The 8607-nt window shown below is 39.8% G+C and overlaps 1 pseudogene; it reads right to left on the bottom strand.

Annotated features, from left to right (window-relative positions):
• Window positions 1–1655, bottom strand: part of LOC103213146 — a 2648-nt pseudogene extending 993 nt beyond the window's left edge.
• Between the last annotated feature and the right edge of the window lie 6952 nt (window positions 1656–8607).

Here is an 8607-nt window from a genome sequence, read left to right as displayed (position 1 = left end):
TCATGTACATTTGTTTCACTCCCCAATTACCATCCCCAACCTTAACCCAGTATCCTCCCCTCCCTGCCCAGTAACCCTCCCACTATGCCCCTCATAGTTATGCACTCCTGTGTGTCCTGCATTTCCTCCATGTGAATATTGCCCCTCTGGTGTCCTGTGGTTGATTGTGCCAAAGGATATATCACCATAGAGTATGTGGGTGCATCACCCTGGGTTGAGTAGTCTGCATGTATATCTTGTTTACTATTGGGCTGAGAGCCAGCCCCTGGGAGTGAGTTTTATTCCAGGCCCAAATTGTATCCGAGGACCATAGTATTGGTGGTCCCACCAGACTCCATCCAACCAGCAATTCTGGTCATTATTGTGTTTTTGGACTTTGTTCCACGTCTGGTCTCCCACTCTATCCAGGATCTCCAGATTTGATCCTTTCCTGAGTGGTTGGCATTGGTAGCCAGGCACCATCTAGTTCTGGTCTTGAAGTCCAACATGTCCTAGAACTGATTGCTTCCAAATGTTCTTGTTTTTTTTTTTTTCACTCTTCTCTGCTTCTGACATTAGCTGCATCTTAGATGGCTGTTTGAAAGCTTTTAAGACCTCAGTTGCTACTCACCAACGTAGGTTGTGGAACAAGATTTTTATGTATTTTGTTGTGCCAGTTGATGCTGGTGTTCCCCAGTACTATGGTCCTGAGTCAGTAGATTCATTGGATCTCTCTCCCACAGTGTCTGGCTGTCTGAGAGGATTGTTCTGTCTGTCTTCTGTTGTTTCTGAAAGGATTGCAGGTGTTTTGTATCATTGGTATCTGTGCAATATTGGCCTCAGCTGAATCTATCCTTGGTCTAGAGGATAATCCTGTTCACTGACCCCCATCTGATCTTCTCAGATGTTTATGTGTTTATCTGTAGCCTGGTGTTTAGTGTTAATGGTAATGGAATATTGTGGATATACTGGTATTAGCCTCTGTCGTTTATACCTTACATGTACAATTCGGTGTCCTCCCTTTTCCTAATGTTATCATGGTGATCACAGACTCTTTCTATACCATCCCTCCTCTTACCCACATCAGCGTGTGGTCCCCAACTAGCCCCAAATAAATCCTTCTCCTTCCTTCCCCACCCCAGTAATCTACAAAATGAGTTCCTTGATAGGGAGATCTTTGGTTGTTAGCCTGAGAATTCCTGATGGGCTTCTCCTCTTGGCCTTCTCTCCAACAGTTCTTTCTCTGCATTCAAAACCAAACCAAACCAAATCAAAACAAAACAAAAAACAACAAACCAACCATCTCTTAGTGACCCCCTTTGGGTTTCTGAGTCAGAAAAATCTTTATGCAAGTAGATTGCCCAGTCTTCCTTCCTGGGAGTGGCTGGTGGATTTGAACTGCCAAACTTCTGGTTAGCAGTCAAATGCCTTAAGTAGTAGTTAGGCTTCATTGGTAATGTAAAGATAATTTTCCAATATGACCAGACAAACATTGCAAAAAGTAGATGATAATCAGGCACAAAACTTGTTCTCCAATGTTTTCCATGGACACTATGCACAGCTGGATGGTGTAGGCTTTGTAGGACAGCCCAGCAGGAAGCTGATTAATATGACCGAATCTGATACAGTACCTGGTGACACTGCCCCACGACACTGTCCAGTCCAGAGTGTGCCATCTTCCAGCCTCAGCTTAAGGGCCTGGGTCCGGGGCAGACTGGCACCCCTGACAAAACCAGCCTGGGGACTGCAGCTTGTTGCTAGGGGTAACTCCCCATTCCATAGCCTCAAGCCAGCACCGAGGACTCCAGGCTTCTCAGCCCAGTGGAGGTGGTGGCTGCAAGAGGAGGACCAAACCAAAAAACTAAACTCACTGCTGTTGAGTCAATTTGACATAACGACCACTTCTTGAGTTTCTGAAGTGGTATTTCTATGGAAGTAGATTGCCCAATCTTCCTTAGAGGAGGACCAGGGGGAGGAAAAGGAGAATCCTGATCCTCATCCCCTTTAGAGACACTTCAGGAGTCATTTCCTTCCTTGCAGCCCCCTTCCCTCTGTATTACTACAGGAAGTGGGGCCTGGATACTTTCTCTCTTAAGCCATATTATTTTCCAATTTATTATCTTGTCCCCTTGTCTTAGGGTTCTCTAGAGAATCCTGCAAGAGAAATAGAGAAAGAGGGAGAGAGGGATAGGCAAAAGGAAGAGAGAGGGAGAGGAGCAGGGAGAGGGGGGAAAGAGAGAGAGAGAGAGAGAGAGAGAGAGATTTACTTCAAGGAGTTGGCTCTTGAGATTGTGGAGGCTGGCAAGTCCAAAATCTGTAGGTCAGGTGGCAGGCTGGAGAGTCATTCAGGTTTGGGCCCCAAGCAATGGGAAAAGTGCAGAGTGAAGTGCCAAAATATCTATTTATATTTTGGAGGCAGAGAATAGGGAATCTCCATTTCCAACTAATTGATTGTATGATGTTAGATTACATTGTTGCTGTTAGGTGCCCTTTAGTTGAATCTGACTCACCGTGACCCTATGTACAACAGAATGAAACATGGTCCTGTGCCATCCTCACAATTGTTGCTATGCTTGGGCCCATTGTTGCTCTCACTGACAATCCATCTCATTGAGGATCTTCCTCTTTTTTGCTGACCCTCTACTTTACCAAGTACGATGTTGTTCTCCAGGGACCGGTCCCTCCTGAAAACATGTCCAAAGTGCATGAGACTAAGGCTCCCCATCCTAGCTAACGAGGAGCATTCTGGCTGTACTTCTTCCAAGACAGATATGTTTATTCTTCTGGCAGTTCATGCATATTCAATATTCTCTATCAACACCATAATTCAAAGGCATCAATTTTTCTTTGGTCTCCTTAATTTGTTGTCCAGCTTTCACATGCATATGAGGAAATTGAAAAAAGCATGGCTTGGGTCAAGGGCATCTTAGTCCTTAAAGCAACATCTTTGCTCTTTAACACTGTAAAGAGGACTTTTGCAGTAGATGTGCCAAGTGCAATATATCATCTGATTTCTTGACTGCTGCTTCCAAGGACATTGATTATGAGTCTAAGTAAAATGAAATTCTTGACAACTCCAGTCTTTTCTCCATTTATCATAATGTTGCTTATTGGTCCAGTTGTGAGGAGTTTTGTTTTCTTTATGTTAAGTATGAAATCCATACTGAAGGCTGTAGTCTTTGATCTTCATTGGTAAATGCTTCAAATCTTTGTTTTTATCTATCAGTAAGGGCTTTAGGTCCTCTTCACTTTCAGCAAGCAAGGTTGTGCCATCTGCATAAGGCAAGTTGTTAATGAGTCTTCCTCCAATCCTGATGCTATATTCTTCTTCACATAATCCAGCATCTTGGATTATTTGCTCAATTTATAGATTGAATAAGTATGGTGAAAAGATACTACCCTGATATACGGATTTCCTGATTTTAAATCACACAGAATCCCCTTGTTCTTTCCAAATAACTGCCTCTTGGTCTATATACAGGTTCTGCATGAGCACAGTCAAGTGTTCTGGGATTGTCATTCTCCATAATGCTATCCATAATTTGTTATGATTCACACAGTCAAATGCCTTTGCGTAGTTAATAAAACACAGGTAAACAAACATCTTTCTGGTATTCTCTGCTTTCAGACAAGAACCATCTGACATCAGCAATGATATATCTTCTTGTATGTTAGTCTGCATCTAGCTTGAATTTCTGGCAATTCCCTGTTGATGTAAAGCTGCAATCATTTTTGAAATATCGTCAGCAAAATTTTACATGCATGTGATATCAATGGTATTGTTTGAAATTTCCTCATTCTGTTGGATCACCTTTCTTTAGAATGGGCACAGATATGGATCTCTTCCAGTAAGTTGGCCAGGTAACTGTCTTCCAAATTTCCTGGCATAGATGAGTGAGTGCTTTCAGCATTGCATCTGTTTGTTCAAACATCTCAATTGGTATTCCTTCAATTCTGGAGCCTTATTTTTAACCTGTTCCTTCAGTGTAGCTTGGATTTCTTCCTTTAGATCATCAGTCCTTGATCATATGTTATCTCTTGAAAAGGTTGAATTCTTTTGGTACAGTGACTGCAGATTCCTTTCATCTTCTTTTGATGCTTTTTGTGTCATTCAATATTTTGCCTGTAGAATCCTTCAGTATTGCAACTTGAGGTTTGATTTCTTTTCTTCAGTTCTTTCAGTTTGAGAAGTGCTGAGCGTGTTCTGTTTTTTCTAACTCCAAGTCTTTATACATTTCATTACAATACTTTGTCTTCTTGAGCCACTTTTTGAAATCTTTTGTTCAGCTCTTTTACTTCATCATTTCTTCCACTCACTTTACCTGCTCTCTGTTCAAGAGCAAGTTTCAGAGTCTTTTCTGACATCCATTTTAGCCTTTTCTTTCTTTCCTGTCTTATCAATGACCTTTTTCTTTCTTCATGTATGATGTCCTTGATGTCATTACACAACTCATATGGTCTTCAATCTTTAGTGTTCAGTGCATAAAATCTGTTCTTGAGATGGTTTCTAAATTCAGGTGGGATTTACTAACGGTCATACTTTGGCCTTCGTGGACTTGTTTTAATTTCATTCAGCTTCAACTTGAATTTGCATATAAGCAATTGATGGTATGTTCTGCAATTGGCCTCTGGCCTTGTTCTGATGATATTGAGCTTCTCTATCTTCTTTTTTTCTACAGATGTAATTGATTTAATTCCTGTGTGCTCTATCTGGTGAAGTCCACATGTATAGCTGCCATTTACGTTGTTGAAAAAAAGGTATTTGCAATGAACAATTCCTTACTCTTGCACAATTCTATAATACTATCTCTGGTGTTATTTCTGTCACCAAGGCCATGTTTTCCAATTACCTTGCTTTTTCTTTGTTTCCAATTGTCACATTACAATCACCAGTAATTATCACTGCATCTTGATTGCATGTCTGGTCAATTACAGACTGCAGAAATTGTTAAAAATCTTCAATTTCTTCATCTTTGGCATTAAGTTAATGTGTAAATTTAAATAATAGTCATATTGTACTTCTGGAGAGATCTTGAAATGTTCTTTTTGATGATGAATGTGATGCATTCTGCTTAAGTTTATCATCCCCAACAAAATTGACTATATAATTGTCCATTTCAGCTCAGTTATGCCAAGGATATTGATATTTATGTGTTCCATTTCATGTTTGATGACTTCCCCCATTTTTCTTGATTCATACATTGCACATTCCATGTCCTGGTTATTAATGGATATTTGCAACTGTTTATTTTCATTCTGAGTCATGGACGGTAATTACATTACAATTTACATTAGATCACATTATGAAACAGCAAGTAGACTAGTTTTTTGCCAAACAACAGGAAACCATAATTCAGTCAAATTAATACATAAAATTAACCATCACACCTCCTGTAGAAATGAGAGTGGGACCAAGTCTTTAATTGAATTGGGAATACAAAACAAAGAAAATGTAGGGGTTACAAAAGCACAGATTACTGTCTCCAAATGTTTTTCTATTTCACAAAGTATAACAGGTTTTGCCTGCATGTTCTGTTTGGTTGGAGGTATAGTTTCACTTTTTAAAATTGAGTTACTTATCACTAGACGTTAAAGAGTTTCTCTTAAAAGTCAACCAAACCCTGTGACAAACAGATTTTTCAGAACTTGGTGGCAGGTTCCCCACATAGTCTGCTGAAATTTATTCAGGATTTAATTTCTCAAGTTACAGAGTTTCAAAACAAAATATTCTGCTTTGTTTTCTGAAATCTTTGGGAAGATATATTAGATAGGATGTCTTTGGCTGTATGTAACAGAATAGAATACTCCCGCTGAAATTGGCCTCAAGACTTCTAAATCTATTATTACATATAAGAAGTGTAGAAGTTCAGTGGGTTCCAGCCACTCAAATATGTCATCAAGGAGACAAACTTTACTGTTAAGTGAGTCAGTTTCATTTTGGGTTGGTTTCCCTGGCCACCAGTTGGCAACTGATGTTCTTGGCATCATATTCAGACATGTCAATTTCCAGTGGAAGAATAGGGAATATCTCTCTTTTTTAGGGGCATCTAGGAACTATTTTCCAGAATTCTTCCTTGAGGGCTCATTGTCTACAATTGAATGAGTTCTTATCCCATTTTGAGAAGAGGACTGACATTACTGTGGTTGGTTTTGTTCTATCCCTAGAGCTGTGGAAAGGAATAGTTCTTTTGCAAGGTGGATAGCTAAACTAAAACAAAATGTGGCTAGGGAATGGTAAATTGGGGAAATGAGTTCAAGACTATATCTTGGATTGGACTCCCACAAGCAAATTCTGAAACAGGGCTATGAATGCAAATAATTTATCTGGGAGGCGATCCTAGGAAATAATGTTAGATGAAAAGGGAACTGAGATAGGAGAAAGAAAGAAGGCAATAAAGAGTGCATTACTAAGTCAGCTATAACTGTGAGAAACTGATGTTCAGTCCTGCTGGGGAACTCTGGGAGACAACTGTGGAGCTGATATGTCAGAGTTATCCCAGCAGAGGAAGCTGGGGTGTTTACATACCAACTCTTATCAGTCATTGGTTGAGGGCTTCTCTGGAGGATATTAACTCCATAAAATTTCCAGCCTACTCTACACAGGTTGAGTGAGCTCCAGTGGTAAGAGGAGGGCCTTAGGCAAAGAGGTCCAGGTGTCTGCAGTTGAAACCCAGCAGTTAGATGGCAAGTATAAGAATGAAGGAAGTGCCAAGGGCATGTGGCCTGGGCATCCACACTGTCTGCTAAGGTGAGAAACTAACAGTGTGTGGACTGTTATGCACTCAGGAAACTGCTGCTGGGAAGGGTTTCATCCCACAATATCAGGCTGAAGACCAAGGACTAGTTAATAAAGGAGGAGGAACAACAGAACTTTAGAGCTGAAAATAATCTTAGCAATGTTGTAGAATAGTTTAATCTATTCCATTTTAACTGAACCCATGAGAGGTATATTGGTTAGCTTGATGTCACTGAATGGCAGATCCTAATATGGGAATTATGGCAGGACTAATAAACTAACACAAACTAAATGTGTGTTAGGGCACTGGCAAAGCAAAAGTATTACTTTTTTTGAAATAATTTTATATTTGATAGTTGAAATATTGGTATGTTATCTCCTCTTGTTCAATCGATCCTCTAATCATTATATAATGTTCTTCCTTGTCTCCTATGGTGGTTTTTGTCTTAAAGTCAATTTTGTCAGAAATTAATATTGCTACTTTTGCTCTTTGTTTGGGTTACCTAGTGCTACTTTGACAGGAATATACTACAAATGGGATGGCTTTAATAAACAAGAGTTTATTCTCTTACAGTTTGGAGGCTTTAAGTCCAAGTTCAAAGTGCCAGGCTCTAGGGGCTGGGTGAAAGCCTTTCAACCTTTCAATCTTGGGCTTCAGCTCTGCCTCCTGCTCCTGGCCCCTTGAAGCTAGAGGTTTTTTTTTTTTTTTTTTTCACTCAGACAGTTGCTGGCTGCTGAGGCTGACAAGCCCAAGGTTGACAAGTAAAAAGGGACAGTCCCGATGTTACCAAACAACATGACAGGCCACTAATTCATCCAGATGAAGTTCCAAGATTGGCAGGGCATGGCAGGCTGTTGAACAATGACACGGCTACATGCAGGGTTCAAGCATGCCATAAGCTAGAGACTGCTCCCCAAAGCTTTTCCTTATATACAGGAAGCAGACCACATCCCTAAGGCAGATCCTCAGTTGCTCACAGTATATTCCACCATGAAGTTGATTATCAGTCTCATCATGGGGAATACTACATCCAGCTGCCCAGCCACTCAGCCAGGCCCAGCCAAGTTGACACACAAACATAGCTACCATACTCTTTTATGGTTGTCATTTTCTTGATATATCCTTTTTCCAACCTTTGATTTTTAGTCTATTTAGTCTATCTAGTCTCTTTAGGCTATTTTTGTCTTTGTTTCTAAGGTTTGTCTCTTGTAGATAGCATATTGATGGGTTATATATTTCTTATCCAGTCTGAAACTCTCCGTCTCTTGAGTGGTGCATTTAGTCCATTGGCATTCAGTGTAATTATTGACAAGTATGGATTGGTTGCTGTCATTTTGTTATGTGTTTTTTTGTGGTGTTGCTGATTTCTTTGTTCCATATAATTTTCTGTGCTGAGCTCATTTTGTTTATGAATTGTATTATTACTTCCTTTGTTTTAGTATCTGCAAAATATTTGTGCTTGTCCTCTTTTTTATTGTGATGTGAAGATTTATAATTTTTCTTTGAGGTTACCTTGTGACTTAAACATTTCTTCCCAAGTTTAGAACAGTCCATTCTACTTTGCAATTATCTTGACTTCCTCACCATTTAAAAGTTCTGTAACTACACAATTCTTTCCCTCTTTTTGGTTTGTAGTTGTCCTCATTTGTCAATTGACGTCTCTCGTTCCCTGTTCACAATCTTGTAAGCTCATTTACTTTAGATACTTCCATAACTGGGTTGGTTTCTGGGTTATGTCATCATGTATGTTAATGGTCAGTTGTTGTTTGTAGTTGTTGGTTCTCTGTCCAAAGGACTTCCTTAGCATCTCTTGTGAGGTTGCTCTGGTTTTAACAAATTCCCTTAATATCTGCTTATCTGGAAATGTCCTAATTTCACCATCATATTTGAG

This window comes from Orycteropus afer, unplaced genomic scaffold (assembly GCF_000298275.1).
Source record: "Orycteropus afer afer isolate SDZICR_OR568_19922 unplaced genomic scaffold, OryAfe1.0 scaffold01342, whole genome shotgun sequence".
NCBI lineage: Eukaryota > Metazoa > Chordata > Mammalia > Tubulidentata > Orycteropodidae > Orycteropus > Orycteropus afer.
This window is presented reverse-complemented; position numbering and strand designations above follow the sequence as displayed.